At 42.1% G+C, this 23,816-nt stretch overlaps 1 protein-coding gene and 1 pseudogene across 5 annotated transcripts in view; one reads left to right on the top strand and one right to left on the bottom strand.

Annotated features, from left to right (window-relative positions):
• The window catches only part of LOC105091671 (neuroligin-4, X-linked), a 302,749-nt gene that overhangs the window by 44,779 nt on the left and 234,154 nt on the right, over positions 1-23,816 (bottom strand). The gene's annotated exons all lie outside the window — the stretch shown is intronic.
• On the top strand, positions 163-23,592 carry LOC135320172 (guanine nucleotide exchange factor subunit RIC1-like; annotated as a pseudogene).

Genomic DNA, 23,816 nt, shown 5'->3' with positions numbered 1-23,816 from the left:
GTTCACCGCAAAGGCTGCAGGCCGTGGCGAAATGGATGGGCTGGGTCAGGAAGCATCCTTGTAAGAAACCGCTCTGAGGAAGCACTGCTCGTGAACTCAAGGGAAAACACTAAAAGAGATGTGCGGCGCGAGTCCAACTCCAGGAATAAAACAAAGTGGCGTATGCGACGGGAAGGAGGAGGGACGCGGGATTCATCTCGCCCGCGGGCCCAGCAGAAGGAAGGAGGCTGCCTGACCGCTCCGCTGGTCCGCCTGGAGCGAGCTCAGCTGCAGGCGAGTTTGGAGAGGGTTAAAAGAGGAAATTTTTTCACCGTTTACCATTTCAGGGTCATGGTCCCAAAGGCGTGGAGTCACGAAACACGTGTCCCCGGGGAATTTCACAGGCACCATGTTGTTATCAACATGGAAGATTCTGGAAGGCGCCCTGAGCGATATTCACCTCTCTGCTCCAAAGAGCAACCTCCTAGGCACACGGGCAAAATGTTAGTCTTGAATTCCATGTAACCAAGGATTTATTTCCTCCCATAATTGTTTTTTAAAATCAGGCATAAACCATGCAAGGAAAAAGCACTGCAAAGGTGTACCTTGTCCTCAGCTGAACCATCCTAGACCACTGATCCTCCGAATTGCCACCAGCGACATCTGGAGATGGATACCTCCTTGTCGAGGTGGGGGCTTGGCGGGGACCGTCCTGGGCAACGTAGGATGTTTACCCGCATCTCTGGCCTCTGCCCTCTAGACGTCACCATCACCCGCTTTCCCGTCTACCTGGGGCAATCGGCAGTGTCTCCAGATGTCGACACACTTCCCTGGTTGGGAACCACTGCTTACACAACTAGACATCTATTTACCGTCTTTTGTTCTTTTAAATTATTTTTCAAAAATGTACTTAATCTTTTTTGTAAGTGCCGAATAACGTTAGATATCCCAAATATATATATATTTTTACAGTCTTTGTGCATGCCCTGAAATAAAAGAGAGCCTGGCAGTACTGTAGAGACAGAATTAAATTCGTAAGTAGTGATTCTGTGGCTTATAGAGAATTCAGTGGGGCCAAGAAGCATAGCAAAGCAGGAAGGAGTGAAGGCACAGAGAAACTGAGTGCCTTATAAGCATGGAGAAAAACTCATTTTTGAAATTTAGGAGAGTGTCTCTAATGCTCAACAAAAGTATATTAATATCGTGGATAAAGATACATCATTCAGGATGAGGTGAGGATTCAGAGGGATAAGGGAGAGATTCCAGAGTGTTCCAGGTCCGAGGTACAAAAATGCATGAAAATTCATGAAAAGCTTGAAAAAAGGAAATGGGAAGTTCTTTACAGAAAGAGAAGTAGCTTCAAGTGACTGTTAGACTGAGGGGCCGGCTTGATACTGGGGACAGAGGATCTGTCTTTCCAAGCCTGGGAAGAATCTGTATTCGGTGGCTATAATGACATTTAGATGGAGCAGTCATTTTTCAGAAGTTACAGGTATCTCACACACATAGGTACGTATATATACACATACACACAAATGTGTATAAAATATCTCATATATATCCTTTACAAATACACGCGTGTATCTGTTTGAGGTTGTCAAATGGGAAAGTTATACATGTTTATGAAAAGACATAAACATTCTGCAAAGCGCAAAGGATACAGACGTCCTTTCTTTATGCTTGTCTTCTCCGTAGAATGTGTGTGTGGACATCTTTGAGCCTGAAAATGGAAATGTGTATCTGTACGTAGACAACGAAATAAATATGTAACTTGAATACTTGCTAGGCAGAGAGAGACCGAAAAGAACTTGAAGGAAATGTTTCCAGCTTTATAGGAACATTCAGGGATAGGTGAGAAGGAACTGAATCAGAGTAAGTAGAAGCAATTTAATAGACATGAAGGGAAACTAGTTGAAAATTCACTTTGAAAGCAAAGATAGCTACAACCTGCGTGTTTTGTAAACTTATTTTCTGTGGGACTATAATTTGCAAGTTCATAAGGTAAAAAAATCAATCTTGATATGACTCCAACAATGGGAAAGGCATGGACTGTAAGACAAAACAAAAATGGTGTTGACAGTTCACACGGAAGCAGGGTGAAAAGGAATAAAAAGGAATCTTAGTATAATAGCATCTCTGACCTTTGGCTATACAATGGAAATTATCTTAGACTAAGGTTATAAGTAATAAACACCTCTGAAATTCACGTTAACTGTTACGTTCTTTAGTGACTATTAATGACAAATAAGTTCATTGGGACGCCACCTTTCTATTTCACAAGACAATACAAGTCATTGTGAAATTGTGCAGCACTAAAATCTATTTTTTTTCCTGTAAGCGTCTGAGTAAGTCAGTCTTTCAAGGAGTTCATTTGATTCATCCAATTTTGACAGCCTCCAATTCGCTCTTCTGTCCTTCAAGGCCATAACCCTCTTCCCATGACCAGCTTCCATCAACCATCTGGTCCCAAAACAACACCATCTATTTCGGGTTTTTGTTACGACAGCATCTCACTTCTGCTTTCAATTTCTCTTCTGCTTTAGCTAATGCTGTGTAACAAATGAGCCCTAAATGTGAGGCTCTTAACAACAGTCTGTGATTCTCTCACATGATTCTGTGGATTGACTGGGTTCAACTAGCAAGTTCTCTCTTGACATCTCTTGGGTTCAGCTCAGCTAGATATTAGGGATGGAACCATTTGAGGGCTCAAGCAGGTGGGCTGCCCCGGGTGGTGCACTTCCATGGTTGGCAGTGAATGCTGCTGTCCACAGTGTGCAGCCGAGGTTACTGAAGGGAGCAAGACACCTGGCCTCCCCGATTTGGTGTCTGGGTTCCAGGAGGGATGGTCCCAAGAGCCAGGGTTCCTAGTGGTCTGAACAGAAACCTCATGGCTTCTTATAATCCAGCCCTGGAAGTCCTGGCACCTTGCTTCAAGAAACTTCTACTAGTCAAGAAAGCCACCCAGCCCAGCACTAGATCCAAACAGACTTCACCTCCAGGTTGGAAAAACAGCCTGGTAGGAATGGTTTTTTTTGCCAATTTCTATCTATCTCACCTAGCATGTGACATCTGCTTAACCCCATGTGATGACCCCAATAGGTGGGTAATAGGGGCTATGAGCAGAAGAGTTCATCTCCTGACTTGGATAAATGCTGCAATAAATTAGGGATGTCTGCCAGGAAGAAGAAGGAAGAGTCTGTCCACTGAAGACTCTGATTTATTCTGAGGTTCTCCCTTATCGGGAGTTCAGGACTTGCAAATACTAACTACGATATAAAACATAAATCAACAACAAGGTCCTACTGTACAGCACAGGGAACCATATTCAATATCTTGTAATAGCCTACAATGATAAAAGAATATAAAAAGAATATACACACATACACATAGAACTGAATCACTTTGTTGTACACCAGAAACTAACACAACATTGTAAATGAGCAACACTTCAATTAAAAAGAATAAAAATAAATAACGTCATGTCTTTACACACAGGAACCTTGACACTTGGCACAGATGAGTGAGTGTCTGGCCCTCACACTGCCCAAAGTCATACATTACCCATCAAAGCACACACAGATCATCAAACGAAACAGAACTCAGGCTTCCATCAAGTAATCATGTGTGTTCCAACTGATCACACTAACCAGAAAGTTCAACCACATTGCTGTTGAAATACCACAGATTAATTTCTACAGTAGCAATAAGGATATAGATGACATTTGACAAAAGTTCATGGGTGTTTGTTTTTTTTTTAATTACAGACAGCCGTATACACTTGTATCTTCTGTGACACTTGCAGGTGTAATTTTTGAAATATGAATTCAGCACAGGTGATGGAGTATTGTATCTGTTACGTTTGGGGCACCCTTCTAGGCATGATGGTTGCCTGGATCATGAAAACGGGAGGCACAGGGCTTGTTACCGTGAAACTTAACAACCAAGAACAGAAGCCAGATACATACCAGAGACCAAAAGCAGCATGGTAGATGTGAGGTTGACGTACAGGGTAGTGGAGGCTTACTTCAGAAAACCTAGAGTACACAGAAAGAAGGGGTAATGGTCTGGGACATGGCAAAATGGCTTAGCAAGCAAGAGACCATTCTGAGTCTTGAAAACCACGTGGAGTTATGACCACGCTATTGTAAAGGTGGATTCCAAGATGAGTTTCCATCATGCATTGCGTAAAATGTTACGTGGTCTTTCTAGAAGTCAACTGATTTGTTGGGGCAGGAGTGGATGTCTAGAAACCAATCAGGAGTGCGTGCCTGATGTGCAAGAGAGAAAGCGTGATAGATAATGGTGGAAACGTCCAGACTCTAGTACCACGCTTTCCAAGATGGTAGCCATCACCAGAGCTGGCTATTGAACCCTTGAAATGTGGTCTGTTCAAATCTGGATGCATTGCGCATGAAAAATACACACCAGATAGCATGTATTTAGCAAAAAAAAAAAAATGCAAACTATCTCATTCATAGTTTTGTCTCTATTACATGTTGAGTGGATAATATTTTGGAAATACAGGGATAAACTAAATGTAGCATTAAAATTAATCCTTTTTTTTTTTTTGCACTCTCTTTGATGCATTTACTAGAAAACTTGAAACTTATGACATGTCTGTGGGACACTGCTTCTCCAGAGAAAATGTGTGGTTCTTAGATGTCTTGGTTTGCACACAGTGTAGACATCCCGGGTACTGGAGTGAACCATGAACCATGAACTATGGAAGTACGTGGGATGTGTTCTGACCTGACTTCCTTCTCAGAAGGGAGGATGGACAAAGAACAGTCCCTCCCAAGGTGAGTGTTGAGGCTCAGATTCTTCTTAAGGCTCAGATTGAGTGTGGTTTTCCTACTTTCTCTCGCTTGCGTTTCTGTCGCTGCAAATCAGAATGAACTCTGAGAGTCATAATTAACCTCTAATAACCAGCATTGCCTATGTCCAAGGTAATATGTTTCCTTCTTTCTTGACAATGAGTGTTGCAATGACTCACAGTGTTCTGCACAAATCATTCCTTTACAGAAGATGCTCTCTCACTCCGTAGGAGGACTACCTGCCCCAAATTCTCAGGCACCAGGGATGCTATATTTATTTACAGATCAATAAAACAAGAACTTCCTCCTGGTCCAAGATTGAGCCAGAATCTGGCCCTTTTCTTTTTTCTACTCAAAAATCCCAAAGTGTCATGCGATTTGTTTTTCTGACATTTGAGCAATTGGACACTTGATCAGATGGACCAAGAGAATTAGAAACAGAAAGCAGATGGTCTGTTCCACCTGGTAGACAGAAAGGCACTGAATGTAGACACACGAAGCCCTTCCCTTCCTAGTCTCTCTGATGGGAGAACAGTGTGGGAGCAGCACCTGATTCCGGGTGTTTATAGAATCCATCCCTTCCCATTAATTCTGCAGACAAGTCCAACCTCACTGCTGTCCCAAATGCTTCAAAAGGATTTCTGAAGTCCTCCCAGAGCACAGGGGTTGGAGCCCAAGGGTTAATTTTGGCAAGAGGAGCCTAACAGACTGGTGAGGGATATATACAGATTTGAGTGGATTCAAGAGAGGACAGGAGGAGAGGAACTGAGACAGTGACGGGGGAGAACTCTTCCAAGAGACATATGCTACAGGAACAAAGACAGGTGACCAAAGTGTGGTTAGCTATTTGCAAACAGGATCCATAAGAGAGTGTCTGCATATCCTCCTTGCCAGGAATATCCCGTGGATACAAAGGAATAGGAGATTTAGGATTGGGGGAGGATGGTGGAGGCAAACTTCTTGAGTGGGTGTGAGAAGGATGGGGTTTCCAACATAAGATCGTCTATGGGTTAGGTCTCCGTGCCTTTATCTACTGTATTTTATATGGTATTGCTATTACATCTCTATATGAGTCGACGGGTGCATTTGTAACACATACACGCCAGACAATGAGTTATATTTTAGGGTAAGTTACTCCAAGTTCTCTGAAAACCATAAAATAAGAGTGGGTACCAAGGTTCATCCAAGTTCTCTGTGAGATGTATCAACCTGTATTAGTTAAGTTGATTAAAAACATCTATTTTAAGGAAATGGCTTCTGCAATGGAGGGGGTTGGCCGGTGTGAAATGTGTAGGACAGGCTGGCAGGCTGCAAATTCAGGCAGGAGTCGATGCTGTACACTTGAGGCAGAATTCCTTCTTTTTGGGGAGACCTCAGATTTTGTAATTAGAGCCTCAACTGATTGGATGAGGCCCACCCACCTAATGGAGGGTGAGTTGCTTTATTGAAGTCAACTAATTTTATTTTAATTTATTTTAAAAAAATTTTTATTGAAGTATAGTTGATTCACCATGTTGTGTTAGTTGCTGGTGTACAGCAGTGATTCAGTTATATATATATATATATTCTTTTCCATATTCTTTTTCATTATAGGTTATTAAAAACTATTGAATATAGTTCCCTGTGCTGTATAGTAGGACCTTGTTGTTTATCTGTTTTATATACAGTAGTGTGTATCTGCAAATCCCAAACTCCTATTTTATCCTTCCCCACCCCCCACTTCCCCTTTGGTAACCATAAGTTTGTTTTCTATGTCTGTGAGTCTCTTTCTGTGCTAAGTGCTATCATATGGTATTTTTTTTTTTTTTGGTCTGGCTTACTTCACTTAGTATGATAATCTCTAGGTCCATCCATGTTGCTGCAAATGGCATTAATTCATTCCTTTTTTATGGCCGAATAATATTCCATTGAAATCAATGGATTTTGACTTTAGATATTAACCACATCTACAATATGACCTACCCAGCAACACGTAGATTACTAGCTGATGAAATAACCAGGTACTACCGTCTAAACAAGGTGTCACATACAACTGAGCATCACACAGGGTACAAATGAAAATTCCATTATCACAGGTGAACTGTCCAACCTTTGGTGCCTCTGGTAAATTACTAACCATATTACACGAAGGAATGCCTGCTGTTTGTCACCTTACCGTTTGCCGTGCTGTACCACATGGGCAGGAAATAAGACCATGCCACACTTTACCCCTGAAGAAAATTTGTATCTGCCGTACACTCTATGTTCAATTTACATTGCTCTAATATTAAACAACATGCCTCTTTTTTCCTGCCTGTGAGTTAACAGAGCAACAGAAGTAACCTTGGTGTATTTGTGTAGATCATATAAAGTCCCACCTGATAGATACCAGCTCAGGTTTGTGCTGTTTTGAGAGATCATCTGGGTTCCTCTTTCAGCACCAGATTTGAAAGCTCAGTTGCTGGGGATGGGGAGAGGGTGCGATCAGAAACTCAAGTCAAAGACATCACTGTGTTTATCGGAAGAGCAAACTTCTAGAATTTAAAAGTGGGAGCTCTCTGTTTTAGATCGGAGCTACCGAATTCCAACGAATAGGCTGGAAGACGGCTCTTCTCTCTTCCTACTTTGGAAATGCAATGCTGCGAGTCGTTTTTATCCTGGGGGCAAAAGGGTGTTGGAACAGTGGGTGCGTGTTTACACCATGGTGCTATCGCTCATGACAGTACTGGGGGCCTCAACCTCCCTTTCGTGGGGTGGGAATCTCAATCAAAGGGAAGATGCTGTTTCTGCCAACGAGCTGGGCTGCGGAAAGTCTCTAGTGGATTCCGGCTATACGTGCTCAGCCTGATAAAGTTTTAATTTATGCCCACGCCCCAGAGCCCAGAGAAGAGGGAAGCCCTGGCGTTTTGCAAGGCAATGAAGACAGCTGTTGGGAAAACCCAAATTCTGAGCTCTCGGTCCCATTATTTATCTGGGAAATTTAGAGGGGAAAAAATAAAATCAATGTTAGGAATTAATTAGGAATCAAAGTTTAGGAAGATCGTGAGGTATTTGGGAGAACAGAAACAAGAGGAGAACCAGCCCTCAGTGGGGTGGTGATAGCTCAGTGGTAGACCGCACACTTAGCATGCAGGAGGTCCTGGGTTCAATCCCCAGTACCATCATTAAAGAAATTAAAAAAAGAAAAAAAAAATCAGCCCACAGCATTGGCGATTCCCAGCTAAAATCCCGCCTCCCTCTACCATTGTCCCCAAACGGTAGTGCGATTTTAAAAGACGTATCAGCTGTCTGGGTCTAACTTAGCATTTGCCACTTCAAAGAGCCTTGAGGATCATTTGTGACCTCCCCTTTGTCCCTTCTGTTCTGTTTTTCATTTTTGAGTTTGACAAGCGCTTATCATTATCACCAGGAGAGACTCAGCTTCAAACAACATTGTAACTAGTATCATCAAGTCTCCATCACCAGTTGGCCCTTCTGTTCATCAGATATGTTGCCAGTGACTGTTCTGAACCGTTAAAATGCACGACCATGAAATATGTCATAGGTGCTCACGAAATTGATGATAGTACCGATCAATTAAGTCAGATCCTTTGAAAAATATAAACTTATTCTAAAACAAAGTTTATAAGCTTGCAAAGGTGCCCTGGACTTTGCATCTCAAAGACCCCATAGACCCTACAATTATCAGCTTATAACGCAAATCCTTATCAACCACGAACACCTCGGGGTGTAGTTCAAACTAACTAGCTTGTGGTCCAACCATCCACTTAGCACCGAAAGACAGCCCTTCATTTATCTGTCAGTCACTGATGCAGGAATGCTTCACTGATTTTAGCCACAGCTGGTGTGCCAGGTAAGAAAATCAATGAATCCATCACCAATGAGAATTTAAAAACCTCATCTTGTACAGATGGATATTTATTTAGTTTCATCCAAAACGTATCCAAATCACAAAAAGAAATATGCATCCTTTAAGAAGTTAAGTATCAGCTGAACCAGTGGGGGAAAAAATGGTCATTTCTACGCACATAGGGAAGAAAAGAAAAATTTAGTCTCGGACAAAACAAGTGTCCAGTTAAATAAAAACCAGTTCCCAGGGCTGGAATCAAAAGGTTCTGAAATAATAATATAATACAAAATAGGCAAATAGTTCCAGAAACTTATTTAATCAGAATGTTTAAGAAATTTTGAAAGCATTGATTTTTTTTCCAGAAATGCATGTTATGACAAACATAGTCCTGGCAAAGAAAACGCTCCCAGTGAGAGCAGTCTTAAAAATGTGAAGTATTTCAATATTCATTTAATTAAATACAAAAAGGACAGATACAAAATAAAATAAGAGAGAGAGAGACAGAGACAAAGAGAGACAGAGACTGAGAGAGAGACAAAAGAGAGACAGACATCAATCATTTGTAAGCGACATCTCACAACTACCTTATACCTCCCCAAGCATGCCTCTAGAACCCTGGTTTTTAACCAAGGCCAGTTACTGATTTAAAATGCAGTCCAGTCTATAACCACCTGCCTTTGAATGTGCAAATAAATAAGATACTAACACGTGCTTTAGGACACCCTCTGTCTGGAGTGGAGTCTGCTTTCAAGTGTTGCTTCTGATTGCCATTTTTAGCACCGTACTTGCAGGGAGAAACCGCAGGGAAGAGGAAGTCCCAGATTCGGGACTTATGGGATTTTGCACACAAGTATGGTTCACTCATTCTTATATTTGACATACATCAGATGAGGACATCACCTTTCGGTTGATACAGTCAGGATCAAAGCCCTTTAAGAAGTCAAGTATTGGCTGAACCAGTGGAAAAGAACGGTAATTTCTATGCACAAACAGAGGAAAGAAAATTTTAGGCTCTGGCTTCATATCTTGGAGGAAAAAAGAGTTAATAATATCTATCTATCTATCTGTCTATCTGTCTGTCTATCTATCTATCTATCTATCTATCTATCTATCTATCTATCTATCTATATCCATCCATCCATCCAACCATCCATCTTATCTATCCACCCATCCAACCATCCACTCTATCTATCCATCCATCCATCTCTATCCATCCATCCATCCATCCATCTATCCATCCATCTGCCTATCAAGAAAATGTGTCATGATGTGGAATATTCATTCAAACATCCTTAATTCCACACCGTCATCCCCCACCCCTGGCTTAGCACCTCCCATGTACATACCCAAGCAGCCATTGGTCAAATGTGTCTAATTCCCCAATCCTGTTCATGGACCGAACAACAGAGCAAGGTCCGGGTGAAGTAAATGCACAGATCTTGCAAAGATTTTGGGATTTTATGAATTTCGTGGAATCACCTGCTGAGCTACTAACAAACAGAGACGTGGCTGGGTCATGAGTCACATCCGAAAAACAATCCACGTCAGTGACAGTGCTCAAATACCACCAGTCACCCTCTGTTGTCTGAGTTTTCACATCGTTTCACGTGTAACAACTTTTCTTAAACATGAGGTGAGCTTAATTCCATAATGTCACCATTCAAAAAGCATTTTAGACAACCTTTTTCTCCATGTTGGAGAGAAATAAAATGTTGGTTCTTTCTTACTTTCTTTTTCTTTCTTTTAAGTGAGTTACTTATAAATGGTCTTTTCCTGGCTTTTATTACCCTTGGTTCATGAGAATGATTTGATACATTTAACATAACAACACGTTTTGCCTTCTCTGCCGCAAGGAAAAGCTTCTATTGAACCAGTCTTGTAGACTACACCTGAGGGACATGTGAAGTGCAGTTGAATGATAATGACCGAGAAAGGCCCTAAAATCCAGGCTCTATCAGCAGTGGAGGTTGCAGAGCAGCAAGGGGAAAAAGCTGAACATTTCTATGAGAAGAGCATACATGTATTTGACAAGGGTAACAGTAATTCCAGATCTTTTACAGACTTCTGCATGGAAGAGTACAACTTTAAATACATGACAGTCAGTTTAAATGGATATTAGTTCCATAAACCAGTGTTATGAACTATTTGTTTACCCATCTAGCCACCTACCCACTGATCCGCACATCCATCCATCTATTCGTTCTTCCATCCACCCATCCACACGTCCATCCATCTATGTACCCACCTATCTACCCATCCACACATCCATCCACCCACCCATCCATCTACCCATGCACCTAACCATCATCCACGCACCCACCCATCCATCCATCCATCAATCCATCCACCCACATGTCCATCCACCCATCCACCCACCCATCCATCCATGTACCCACCTACCCACCCATCCACACATTCATCCATTCATCCATCCATCCACTCATCCACCCACTGACCCAACCATCATCCACCCACCCACTCATCCATCCATCCATCAATCCATCCACACATCCATCCATCCATTCACCCACCCACCCACCCATGCACCCACCCATCATCCACCCATCCATCCATCCACCCACGTACTCTCCCATCATCCACCCATCCACCCACCCATCCACCCAACCATCCATCCACCCATACACCCACCCATCCATGTACCCACCTACCCATCCATCCACACATCCATCCATCCACCCACCCACCCATCCACCCACGCACCCAACCATCATCCACCCACCCACCCATCCATCCGTCCATCAATCCATCCACACAACCATCCATCCACCCATGCAGCCATCCACACATCCATCCATCCATTCACCCACACACCCACCCGTCATCCACTCATCCATCCATCCACTCACATACTCACCCATCATCCATCCATCTACCCATCCACCAACCCATACACCCAACCATCATCCACCCACACACCCATCCACCAATCCATCCATCCACCTACCCATGCACCCATGCACCATCCCGTCATCCATCCATACACCCACCCATCCATGTACCCACCTACCCACCCATCCATGTACCCACTTACCCATCCATCCACACACCCATCCATCCATTCACCCACCCACCCACCCACGCACCCACCCGTCATCCACTCATCCATCCATCCACCCATCCACCAACCCATACACCCAACCATCATCCACCCACACACCCATCCATCCATCCATCCATCCACCCACCCACGCACCCATGCACCCACTCGTCATCCATCCATCCACCCACCCATACACCCACCCATCCATGCACCCACCTACCCATCCATCCACACATCCACCCATCCATCCATCCACCCATGCACCCAACCATCATCCACCCACCCACCCATCCATCCACCCATCCATCAATCCATCCACCCAACCATCCATCCACCCGTCCATCAATCCATCCACCCAACCATCCATCCACCCGTCCATCAATCCATCCACCCAACCATCCATCCACCCGTCCATCAATCCATCCACCCACCCATCCACACATCCATCCATCCACCCGCCCACCCATCCACCCACCCACCCACGTACCCACCCATTATCAATCCATCCACCCACCCATACGCCCACATGTCTATCCACTGAACCATCCATCCACCCACGCACCCATCCACACATCCATCCACCCACCCACACACCCACCCATCATCCATCCACCCACCCATCCACACATCCATCCATCCACCAACCCATCCACCCAACCATCCATCCACACGTCCACCCACCCACTCACTCATTCACACATCCATCCATCTATCCATCCACCTACCCACACATCCACTCATCTACTTACCCATCCCTCTCTATTTCTTTCTTTCAGTCTATTATTAAATGGAGGCAGTAGAGATTGAGGAAGAAAATACACAATGACCAGAGCTGCAGAATGATGAACACTGCATTTTCACAGCCACCTGCTTAAGTATCATGAAGTGGTTAAAAGTTTTTTTTTTCCTTTTCTTTTAAACTTTTTTTCTGCTATGTAGGGTCCAAGGAGCTGTGCTAAGAGCAAGAAGTCCATGGCTTTTGCAGATCACACTGAATGCCTGACATATCATTAGCACAACCTTAAACACGGTTTTCTAAAATAATTAGGTCTCCTAAATTTGTAATGGAACATGAGTATCTGTACCATTCTGGCTCATATTCAACACAGCTGTCTTAGCTGTTCCTTAAACTATCCCTCCACATAATTTTATTCCGCCTCTCACTCTGTCATGATTTATTTAAGATTCGCCTGCAGCCAATGCGGGCAGCATTTCCCGATCTAGAAAGGAGACAGTGGAAAGCCAAGATGTAGAGTACAGTGCAATTTTATGTCAGCTGGCTGAGTTTCATTCTGTGTAGCCCCTGGGACAGCCCCGGGTCAAACTGTGAACTCAGTGATGCAAAGCTCCCTAAGCAAATTTGTTTATGCATAATTCCTAGGTTCATTTTAGTTTGTAACAGGAGCTCCCCAAATGAAGGAGGTGATGGAAAGCTAATTCTCCCTTTCCTATCCATCTTGAACCCAAATCTGTCCCACATACAGATAGATGCCCATAGCAGACACAAAAACCAGTCGATGTGAAATGCCTTACAAACTTTTAAGACATCCAAGCTCTACCCTGTACCTCGTCTAACTCTCACCTCTCTGAGGACAGCCCCAAAGAGTGGTCTTACTTTACAGTAAGCATCAGGGAAAGAGGAATTCTCCTTCATCAGTGAATCTGCTCAACAGTAGTGGGGCTTCAAGTCATTTGCATGGGACCATGTCAAAAATACAGACAGCTCTGGATTTGTACACCTTGACCACGCAAGTGGAGAGACTGTCCATGAAATATTTCAGCCAATCGATCTATCTTGAGTATCTTTAATCTCACCATTGAGAGTGATCTGCACACCCATACAGTTATCCTGACTTCACAAGTAATTCATTTCACGAATGCAGTGCGTCTCTGACATGCTAATTACACGCAGCTTAGCTGACTGCCAGGTGGATAGCTGAAACACTACAGTGTGAGTGTTTTGATGTAGGGCTATCTGATCACTCCTGGAGAGTGGATATGCCATTAAAGCAATTGCATCCTCCTTATCATAACTAGCACATGCATAACATCATACTGTCTATGCTGTTCTTTTAAATTACCTCATCTTCCCTTTCAGTCATAGAGATACCTCGAGCTTCTCATCATAGAAACTTCAAGACATAAGGCAAGGGTAGAAAAAGAAATCTGCCAGATCCTCTTTTAAAACTGAAATATGAAATATTTTAGGGGTTTGGGGCTCAAGACCCCTAAGTAATGTTTTTTTGGCTTTTAGTTTTTATTTTTAGTTTTGATTGATTGATTGAAGATTGTTGATTTACAACATTGTGTTAGTTTCCAGTGTACAGAAAAGTGATTCACCCACTGCTGGACATATATCCAGAAGGAACCCTAATTCAAAAAGACACCTGTACCCCAATGTTCATAGCAGCACTATTTACAATAATCAAGACATGGAAACAACCTAAATGTCCATCGGCAGATGACTGGATAAAGAAGTTGTGGTATGTTTGTACAATGGAATACTACTCAGCCATAAAAATGGTAAAATAAGGCCATTTCCAGCAACATGGATGGATCTAGAAATTATCATTCTAAGTGAAGTAAGCCAGAAAGAAAAAGAAAAATACTATATGATTTCACTCATATGTGTAATCTAAAAAAAAAAAAAAGACAAATGAACTTATGTATAAAACAGAAACACACTCACAGACATAGAGACAGACTTGTGGTTGCCAGGTGGGGAGTGGGGTGGGAAGGGATAAACTGGGAGTTCAAGATTTGCAGATACTGACTGGTATATACAAAATAGATAAACAAGTTTATACTGTAGAGCACAGGGAAATATATTCAATATCTTGTAATAGCTCATGGTGAAAAAGAATATGAAAATGAACATATGTATGTTCATGTATGACTGAAGCGTTGTGCTGTACACCAGAAACTGACACAACATTGTAAACTGACTATACCTCAATTTAAAAAAGGAAAAGTGATTCAGATACACACACACACACACACACACACACATACATTCTTTTACAGGTTCTTTTCTGTTATAGGTTATTATAAGATACTAAATACAGTTTCCTGTGCTAAATAGTAGGACCTTGTTTATCTATTTTATGTATAGTAGTTTGTATCTGTTAATCTCAAAACTCCTAAATTATCCCTCCCTTCCCTTCCCCTTTGGTAACTGCAAGTTTGTTTTCTGTGTCTGTGAGTCTTTTCTGTTTCATAAATATGTTCATTTGTGCCATTTTTTTTTAGATTCCACATATAATTGACATCATATGATATTTGTCTTTGTCTGACTTACTTCACTTAGTATGGTAATCTCTAGGTCCATCTATGTTGCTACAAGTGGCATTGTTTTATTCTTTTTTATGGCTGAGTACTATTCCATCGTATGTATACACCACATCTTCCTTATCTGGTCATCTGTCAGTGGACACTTAGGCTATTGTAAATAAGGGAATGTTTTTGCTATTTTTTCGGTAGTGATGCCATTTGCTTATTTTGTTGTGATTTATATTCCTACTCCAAGAACTGCCAACCTTGCATGAGGAAGATCAGTCTACATTTTATTGGTAACAAAAAAAGTTACCTATGGAGACCTGAGCAAACTGACAGTGTATGTCCAGTTTATTCCAGTGACATGATAATGTGTCACCAAGACTGTGAGAGGACTGAGTCCTTAATCACTTCCAATTATTTATGGAGTTATCATAAAGTGAAAAAGTATACAAGGTGGAGTTTCATTGCAACAATGTACACAAATGCCCCCACACAAGGGTTAAAACAAGATGTTAAGAAAAAAAAGACAACGGGTCCAGAATGGAGTCACTTATGTTAAGGTCCAGGTCACCAAGCCAACACTCAGTTACAGTCTAGACTCTCCCAGAAATAGAATGTTAAAACCATTCAATCAACACTAGTTAGGCAATCTGCCTGATAGATCCTGCCACCCATTAAAAGCAACTAACTTTGCAATAACCAACCTGCTTTTTCGCCCAGTAGAACTTCTTTGCTTTGCTCCTGCTGGATATGAGAGTGTTTTCTTCCATACATCCCCTCAGAGTTCCTATCTATCTGTTAGATTAGATGCTGCCCAATTTAAATCCACTTTTTGCTCAAATAAACTCTTGGAATTTTTATACACCTCAGTTTATCTCTTAACACAGGGGAGCAGTTAAATAAATTACAAAACATTAGCTTGAGTAGTATGCAGTTGTTTGAAAATGATTGACTTCTGTAGCCTTCCATAATGAGAAATAGATTTTAGCGAATAGAGCACGTTGCAGAATAGTATGAATAAAATGATCTCAGTTTTATGAAAAGACACTAAAGAAACAAACCTGTGTGTGTGGTGTGTGGTGTGGCTGTCAAACAGCTGTATGTGATTCAAGGAAGAACTGGAAATATATCCAGAAAATACTGATGGAAGAATTTCACTGTGTATGCTACACATTTCCTTATTGTTTGAACATGCCTACAAATTAATATATTTTAAAGGGACATTTTAAAGAACATAACCAGATAATACCACAATGGAAGTCAGAAATAATGAGCTATGGGAATGCCAAAGGATGCCTCATTTTGACTGAGAACAAAGAATTTATCTTGATTATGCTGTTGTCTTTAAAACATTGTCATAAAATAACATAAACCATGGGTGAGAGGCTTAATTTACTATCTCTTCTATGTAGCACATTAATCAGCAGCCTTCCAAAGACAGGATTCCTTAAAACAAAATAATGACAAAATTGAGGGGAATTTCAGGTAAAGTAGCCTCTCAGGAGGGGAGGCTTTTGGAAAGTAAGTGTATGTTCCTTGCAGAAAAAATTTATATATATATATATATATGTATATATATATGTATGTGTGTGTGTGTATACATATATATAGTTTATATGTGTGTATATATATATTTTTTCCTTATCCTCTCTAGCCAGGATGTCAACTGAGACAGATCATAGGGTCCAACAATTAGTTCATAATTAGTGAAAATGTTCTATCAAGTTGGTGGAATTTATACTCTCCTGTGAATATTTTCCATTACTGTGAATATTTTCCATAACTTATGATATCATTTCAAAATTACTTTCTTCTGAAAATGCTTAACATTTTCATATTGGTAATAAACTTTAGACTTCAGGAGGCAGATTTTATTGTATAGAAATGCACAAGAACACTGGAGAATCTTCTTTGCAAAAATAAGTTAAATTTTTGAATAATGATTTCTTTTAAACAAGAGGTTGGCTTTCAGAGTCTAACCGATATTTTGGTAGCCTTGTAACAGCGGTCAATGAAAACCTTCTGAAGCTGTCAGTAGAAACCTATTCTTACACCATTGGCAGTCTTTGACTTTGAAAGCAGTTCTTATTCAAGAAAATTATAATAATTCCTTCAGAATTTCAAGTTTGTTCTCAATCGGGATAGATACGCCTTCATGGGCGTGCTAAATTCCTTACTTTGAAATCCGCAAGCGTAGAAAACCTAGCACAGTCTGGATGGTTGTCAACATCTATATTTTAACACCATACCCCTTTAAGATCTAAAAATGAGAATGTTAACTTGTTTTATATTAGGTTCCGTGACATTTTCTGGAATCTTCAATTCCATAAAAGTCAGCACAGCCATTTACATAAGACATGGGAGTTTAAACAGAAAAAGCTAATTCTGATTTACTAAAATGTCAATGTCAATTTGAAATCCTATTAAGGTTGAGAAAGACGTCCTTTGCCATGGATACTGGAAAATGTGAGTCATTTCAAACTTTAAAACGTTTTTACATCTTTGTGAACCTCTGAGGTATCTTGAGGAGGATTTATCACCTGAATGTCTTACAACATAAAATAGTACATGGTGTTGAACCGCGCAGAGGTGGTATTTAAGGATGGGCTTATTTCAACTACAGCCTCAGAAGTAGGCATGCATCGCCTCTCCAAGGCATGGGATAAGCCGAACGGAGAGAAACTTGGAAGATTCATGCTCATTTTACCCCCATGCCACCTTTTACCTGCTTCCCCTTCTGTTCAACATCAGGTGTCTCTGTCTCTTCATGTCGATGTGAATCCAAAACTCATTTTATCTTAAGCTCCCAGGAGGAGGGGTTTCAAAGCAATACGCTGGAAAGAAAATGTGCTTCTCCAAATCGGCCAATAAAATAATCCATACCATGTGACGTTAAGTATTTATATATGTTTCCAGAGAAAAAGGAAGCAGAGAGTCAGATGAATCATAATAAGGCTGAATGCTGGGGCACCAGCATTCTCTACTCAAAGATCCGCATACTAGACACATTATTCCATGCATCACCTCACAAGGTGGGTAGGACCAGGGTCACTGCACTTGAAAGGTTGCAGAACAAGCCACCCTGAAATGTGCGTTTGGGTGTATGGATTATTTAGAGCTGATTATTTTGAGAAACAGGAGACACTGAAGCTCTGAACACAGAGCAGAAGTTACTCTTATGTAAGAGATAATTACAAGAGAAATCCTCATTTGTAAGAGTGTTTCCCCCTCTGTACCAGGAAGAGAAGTATGTCTCTGTATAACCAAGAAACTCATCCCTGAGAAAGTCACTTTAATCTGCTTCACAACTTTACTCTGATTCAATTTATTTTGCTTGGTCATCTCCCCAGAACTGGCCTCCCTCAGCTTCTGCCTTTTGCTGAAGATGGTGTGTGAGCCTCAATTCTAAGCCACCTCTTGCAGACTTACTCATTTTCCCTGAGTTATCTCCCACATACACATGAGGCACACATGTTCCAAAACTTCTGGTTGATTTTTCCCCCGTTATCTTGTCTTTGGTTTACAGGGGCCCCAGCCAAGAACCTAGAAAAACAGAGGAAATTTTTTCTCTATGCATTCATTTTAAGAATCCAGAGACCAAGTTCTCAAGATACTGGGTAACTTCCCCATGATCACATAAACTCAGAAGTGAGAATTCCAGAGAATCAAAAGCCACACTTTGGCCAATACATTATAAGATAATTATGGATCACTACATACATTTATTTTCTGAATAAAGATTAACATAGCTCAAGTAAAAGGTATAGAACCAAAAACACACTTGAGTGCATTTTAATTTAAAAAAGCACAGAATTTACAGAATTCCATACCTTCCTTATAACATCTCCTTAGCTTTATAGTATCTTAAAAGTGAAGATAAGATGAATTTTATCTTAAGACCGATACAAAGAAGTTCCTTTAATAGAGTGTGCAGGGAATGCCATGCATAGTGGCAGAGGTGGGCAGAGAACTCACTTCTGAATAACTTGCCAACCATGCAAAAATAAATGAGAGGAAATCCATTCCATGGAGGAATTCTTGATCTAGAGGGCTGCTAGCACATTTTGGTGATAGACATGTCCAACATAAATCATTTAAATATAATGCAAAGTTACTAAAATAAGTCATTATACTGGACACACGGAATGGTATCATTTATTCTAGTCCTAGGTGTTCTAAAAGGATTACAACTCAAAATAAGAATGGGCTGCCACCCAAAGTGTGACAGAGGATAAAAGGAAAGCAGGGTTGAATTGGCAAATTAATTTCTCTGGAGAAGAACACAGTCTGGCCACTGTTTTTCATTTCAGAAGTAGTTCTTTTCTACTAAAATGTAACATGGCGCATGTAGATACACTAATGCTATGCAACTTCAAAAAGAAGACAGAGTTGTCTAGATAAGGCTTCCCATCTAACAATAGTTAAAATTTATTTCAAAATGAGAATTTCCCAGTATCTATATGAAATGACATATATAAAACATCAAATAGGTCTAAATTATAGGCCACTATGTTACATGGACCAGGAGGGTAATACAGATGCTGAGTTGAAGCAAGAGCTAACTGGACACTAGTTGAAATGCCTTCTGACAACAACCTATGTAATTGCCATAGACTGAATGTCTGTGTCTCCCTCCCAAATTCGTATATCAAAGTCTATTCCTCTGAGAGAGAGTAGAGGATGTGACCCCCAACATGTGCTGCTTTGCCATGTAGATTATTTGGAGGTGAAAACAATCAAGCCCCAACAGACTCAGGAGGAAGAGCTGTTTACCTTCCCCTTAAGTGCCTAAAAGAATTTAGAGAGGGGGCCTGTACCCGGAGAGAGCTATTACCAGAGGTAACATTTTACATCAGAAAGACTTGTCTGCATGGCTCAGCATAGACTTGTTTACCAAACATTTACTCTTCTCATCTTCCTGTGAGTTGCCTTTCTCCCCTTTGAAGCTCCAGACCCCTTCCCCCTTCTTCTTAGCTCAGAATGGCGTAGAAGCCTCAATGACCTATTTTGGGGTCTCATGTCTTTGGGGGTTTTGTATGCACAAAATGTTCCTCATGTTCATCTGTCTTATGTCAGTATAATTATTAGACCAGCCAAAGAACCTAGAAGGAAACAATTTTCCTTTCCTACACCACTAATGTGACAGTATCAGGAAGTGAGGGAGGTCTCTGGGAGGTCATGAAGGTGGAGCCCTCATGAATGGAGTCAGTGCCCTTCTAAAAGAGACCCCGGAGAGCTCCCTTGTCTGTTCCACCAGCAAGAACAAGGAAGTGGGTCCTCGGGAGACAGCAAATCTGCCACCACCTTGATCTTAGACTTCCAGCCTCCAGAGCCGGTGGGAAATAAATCTGTGTTGTTCATAAGCCACCCAGTCTGTGGCACTGTTTATAAGAGGCTGCACAGACTAAGACAGTAACTGGGTGGTTTATCAGAGTGAGCAAAAGAGGAATCAGAACAGTGTTGGACAAACTTGACAATGAGAACTCATCCTTGGGCAAGACCATGCAAGCATCATGGTCAAACTTCTGACCTCTACATCCAACCTGAAATGAGACAAGATGGATGTAGAGGTTAGAAAAAAGCACCACATGAGAAAATCACCAGGGTGCAGGTCGTTTATTTAGATGGGGGAAAGTCCATTAAGAGAGCGTGTATGAATGCATTTCTGATGTGGCCACCTGGAGCTCAATTCCTCCGGAAAACCTCTTAGGAACGCCTCAGAACACACCTGAGAACTGTCCCCCTGAGGCTGAGTGAGGCATGCCCTGACCTGAGCCACCTCCCAACCCCACTGGTATTATTTCAGCTGCATTTCTGGGCTGTGCCCCCGAGAGGTGGAGGGTGGGGTGGGGTGACGATGAACGGTAGTCTTTGGAACTGTCCGCTGGGACAGTGCTGAAATCAGGGCGGAAGGAGACGGGTGGAGGACAACCACGCTTGCTGGCCTCATCCCTTCCCTGAGAGGGAAACCTGCATTAGGTAAGTGGGGAAATCTTATTTCAAAGCAAACATTCTACAACTCCACGTAACGATCACCCTCACTAAGCAAACGTATATTTGATGGCTTACATTTTACAGTGCCACTCAGCTTGAATGACAGGGAAAATTCCTTAAGCGTGAGACAAATCCCATAAAAAAAAAAAAATCCAAGAAGCAACTTTTAGTACCACTATCACTAGACCAGTTTTAACATCTTTTTCAGTTAATAAAATTTAATGCCTCGTTGGCCGTAAGGAGCCCTGGGGGCAATGTGTCACAGTCTAAAGAAAAACAAGCCACCGCATGCCGGGACTCCTGCAAATGTTATCGATCACCGATCAACCTCTCCAGAGAAACTGAAAAGGTATGGCTTTGAAATTTTTTTCGTTGTGGTTTTAAAAAAAACAAAAACCCAAAGCATTCAGCAACATTTGCTCGTGGGAGTTCTCAAAAGGGTAAAAATGTGGTGTATCTTTCATTGCTCTTTTAATAGACTGACACACAATACTACCGGCAGCTGGGGAGGGAAAGGAGCAGATTTGAGTGTGGGTAAGACGTTGAGTCAAGCATCAGCGTACCTTCAACATTAATAAAACACTTAGTAAGTTAATCTTTTTGATTTTCCACTCATATGGCTTAATGTTTCATGGCACAGTTTGGGGCTTGTTTACAAAGCTGTCTAGGCTGTTCCTATGCCTCACAGGCCATGAAAAGTCAAGCAGAGAGTATGATTTGCATGACAAATGTGTACAGAAGGTGTTCAGAGCAGAAGGGGGAAGGTCGGTGAGGACTCTATACTTTAGAGCACGGAAAAGGGGTGATTGTCCAAATACCACGCGGGTCAGTTATTGTGAATAAATAAATACAGTTAACAGCAAATAAATACAGCCAAATGTCTACAGGATTAATACCACATTCAAGTATACTCTGCAAAGATGTTTCTGTGTGACGTCCAAGGAGAGGAAAGCATGATCATTATATTTAAAATTTTAATTTTGAAATGACCTCTTTAAGATGGAGTTTCAGTGGCTAACGTAGGAGATCCGTCATTTAGTAAAAACGCCACGGTTGCCCTGAATGGCCGCGATGCCAATTAAAGCCATTTGGGAAACGTGCCATGGCCCAAACTGGAAATGAGGGAAGACCGTGGTGGTGAAACTTGATTAATTAAAACTTGGGGTGGGGGGGAAGTCACCGCCTAATAAAACCGACACCTGCAACTGGATGAAAAATCCTAGGACCATTTCCATTTTTACTATTTCCATAAAACACGGGATTGCTGCCCATTTCTCATCGTAACCCTAGATTCGGCAGTCTGACGGCCGCGAAGGCGATAAAGATTCCTATCACATGGGGGATAAATTCAGTCTGCTGTAGGAGAAGAAGTTCGAGAGGACTTCAGCTGACAGAATGGGGCTGCTCCGTCCCGGGGGAGAGAGAGTAGACACCGCTGAAGTAGGCTAACTTGGATGCAAATGGGGTCACACATCTTTCCCTCTCTAGCTCCTTGATCTACGAAGATATACGTTTTATAGCAAAATGCATTGATTTGTTTTAAAATATGACCAAAGGGGTGACTGCCAGAAGAACGGTTATAAACTATTCATTGCTCATTTCATTAAAAAAAAAAAAATCAACTCTCTGAAAACACAAACGTGCTTCATAATGGAAGTCCCCGGTCGGGGTGGGAGAGAAGGATGAAACATGGGTCTTTTCTGTCCGCATCCCAGTCCCTGTCTGGGTCTTGGTGTATTTGTTCCCACAGCAGCCCACGAGAGGTCCCTGATAAAACCCGGGGACTTAAGGTACGGAAGACTCAAGAATTCAGAAAAAAAAAAAAAAAATGGAAAGATGGAGCTTTTCTGCCTCCGTTCTCCTTCTGGGCAGGAAATCCCCCTGCCCCTCAGTTTTCCTCTCGGGAGTTGCATCTGGGTGTCTGAGAAACCGGTTCTAAGAAAAGGTGACACTTCATCTGCATCAGCAAAGCCGTCTCTGGGGGGCACGCCTGGGAGAGAAGCAGACCCAGGCTGGCTGTCCCTCCTGGAAGCCTCGGAAACACTCCAAGCCAAGCTCGTGGAGGACACACAGGAAAGACGATGGCCTGTAACCTTTTTTTTTTTTTTTTTTTTTCACCCGTGAGCACGTCCGAGCAAGGTTCACCTATATCTTCCTGCTCCCCAGGGACTAAAGGAGCTGTGATTTGCTAATAATTCAAGTCCACCGCCATCACACACACAGCATCCGTCCCCTCTTTTTTATCTATTTAGCTCCTAGAAGTCTTCACATTTGCAGCCTTGAAACCTGACTTCCCATCTGGCTTGGAAGTCAAGCAGTGTTTCATCCCATGCTCACCGCCGACTACAAAAAAAAAAAAAATCCATCTATCGATTCGCGTTCCCGTCCGTCTGTGACTTGAACCTTTGGGAGGAGACGTGGCAAGCTAAGCGGCTGATCACTCCATGTAACTTTTTTTACCCCCCATGCAGGAATCAATGAACGCTGCTAAAAGGAAACTGGAAGAGCCCCCGTGCGGTAGTTTTATTCCGACTCTCCGCTCCCCGCGCCCTGCTGCTCTGGACCTGTCACTCTTCCCTGAAAGGGACCAGGATGCGGATGGACACTCTACGTGGACGTCAGGATTGAAAGAAGCTTAGAGGGAAGTTGATCCTTCTGCCCACTTCCTCCGTCAACGTGCGTGCTTTTAAAGTGCCCCTGTGTGTTCTCAACTTGCCCCTCTGTTCCTGTTCATCTCTTTGTCTCGTCTGCACCAATGGGATCTGGTAGCGTCATCTTGGGGTGTGATGGGGCTCAGGACATGGCACCCCCAGATACGGCACCTCTGCTCAGTGAGTATGTTAAGGTGAGAGAATTTGAGAAA

This window comes from Camelus dromedarius, chromosome X (genome assembly GCF_036321535.1).
Source record: "Camelus dromedarius isolate mCamDro1 chromosome X, mCamDro1.pat, whole genome shotgun sequence".
Taxonomy (NCBI): Eukaryota; Metazoa; Chordata; class Mammalia; order Artiodactyla; family Camelidae; genus Camelus; species Camelus dromedarius.
This window is presented reverse-complemented; position numbering and strand designations above follow the sequence as displayed.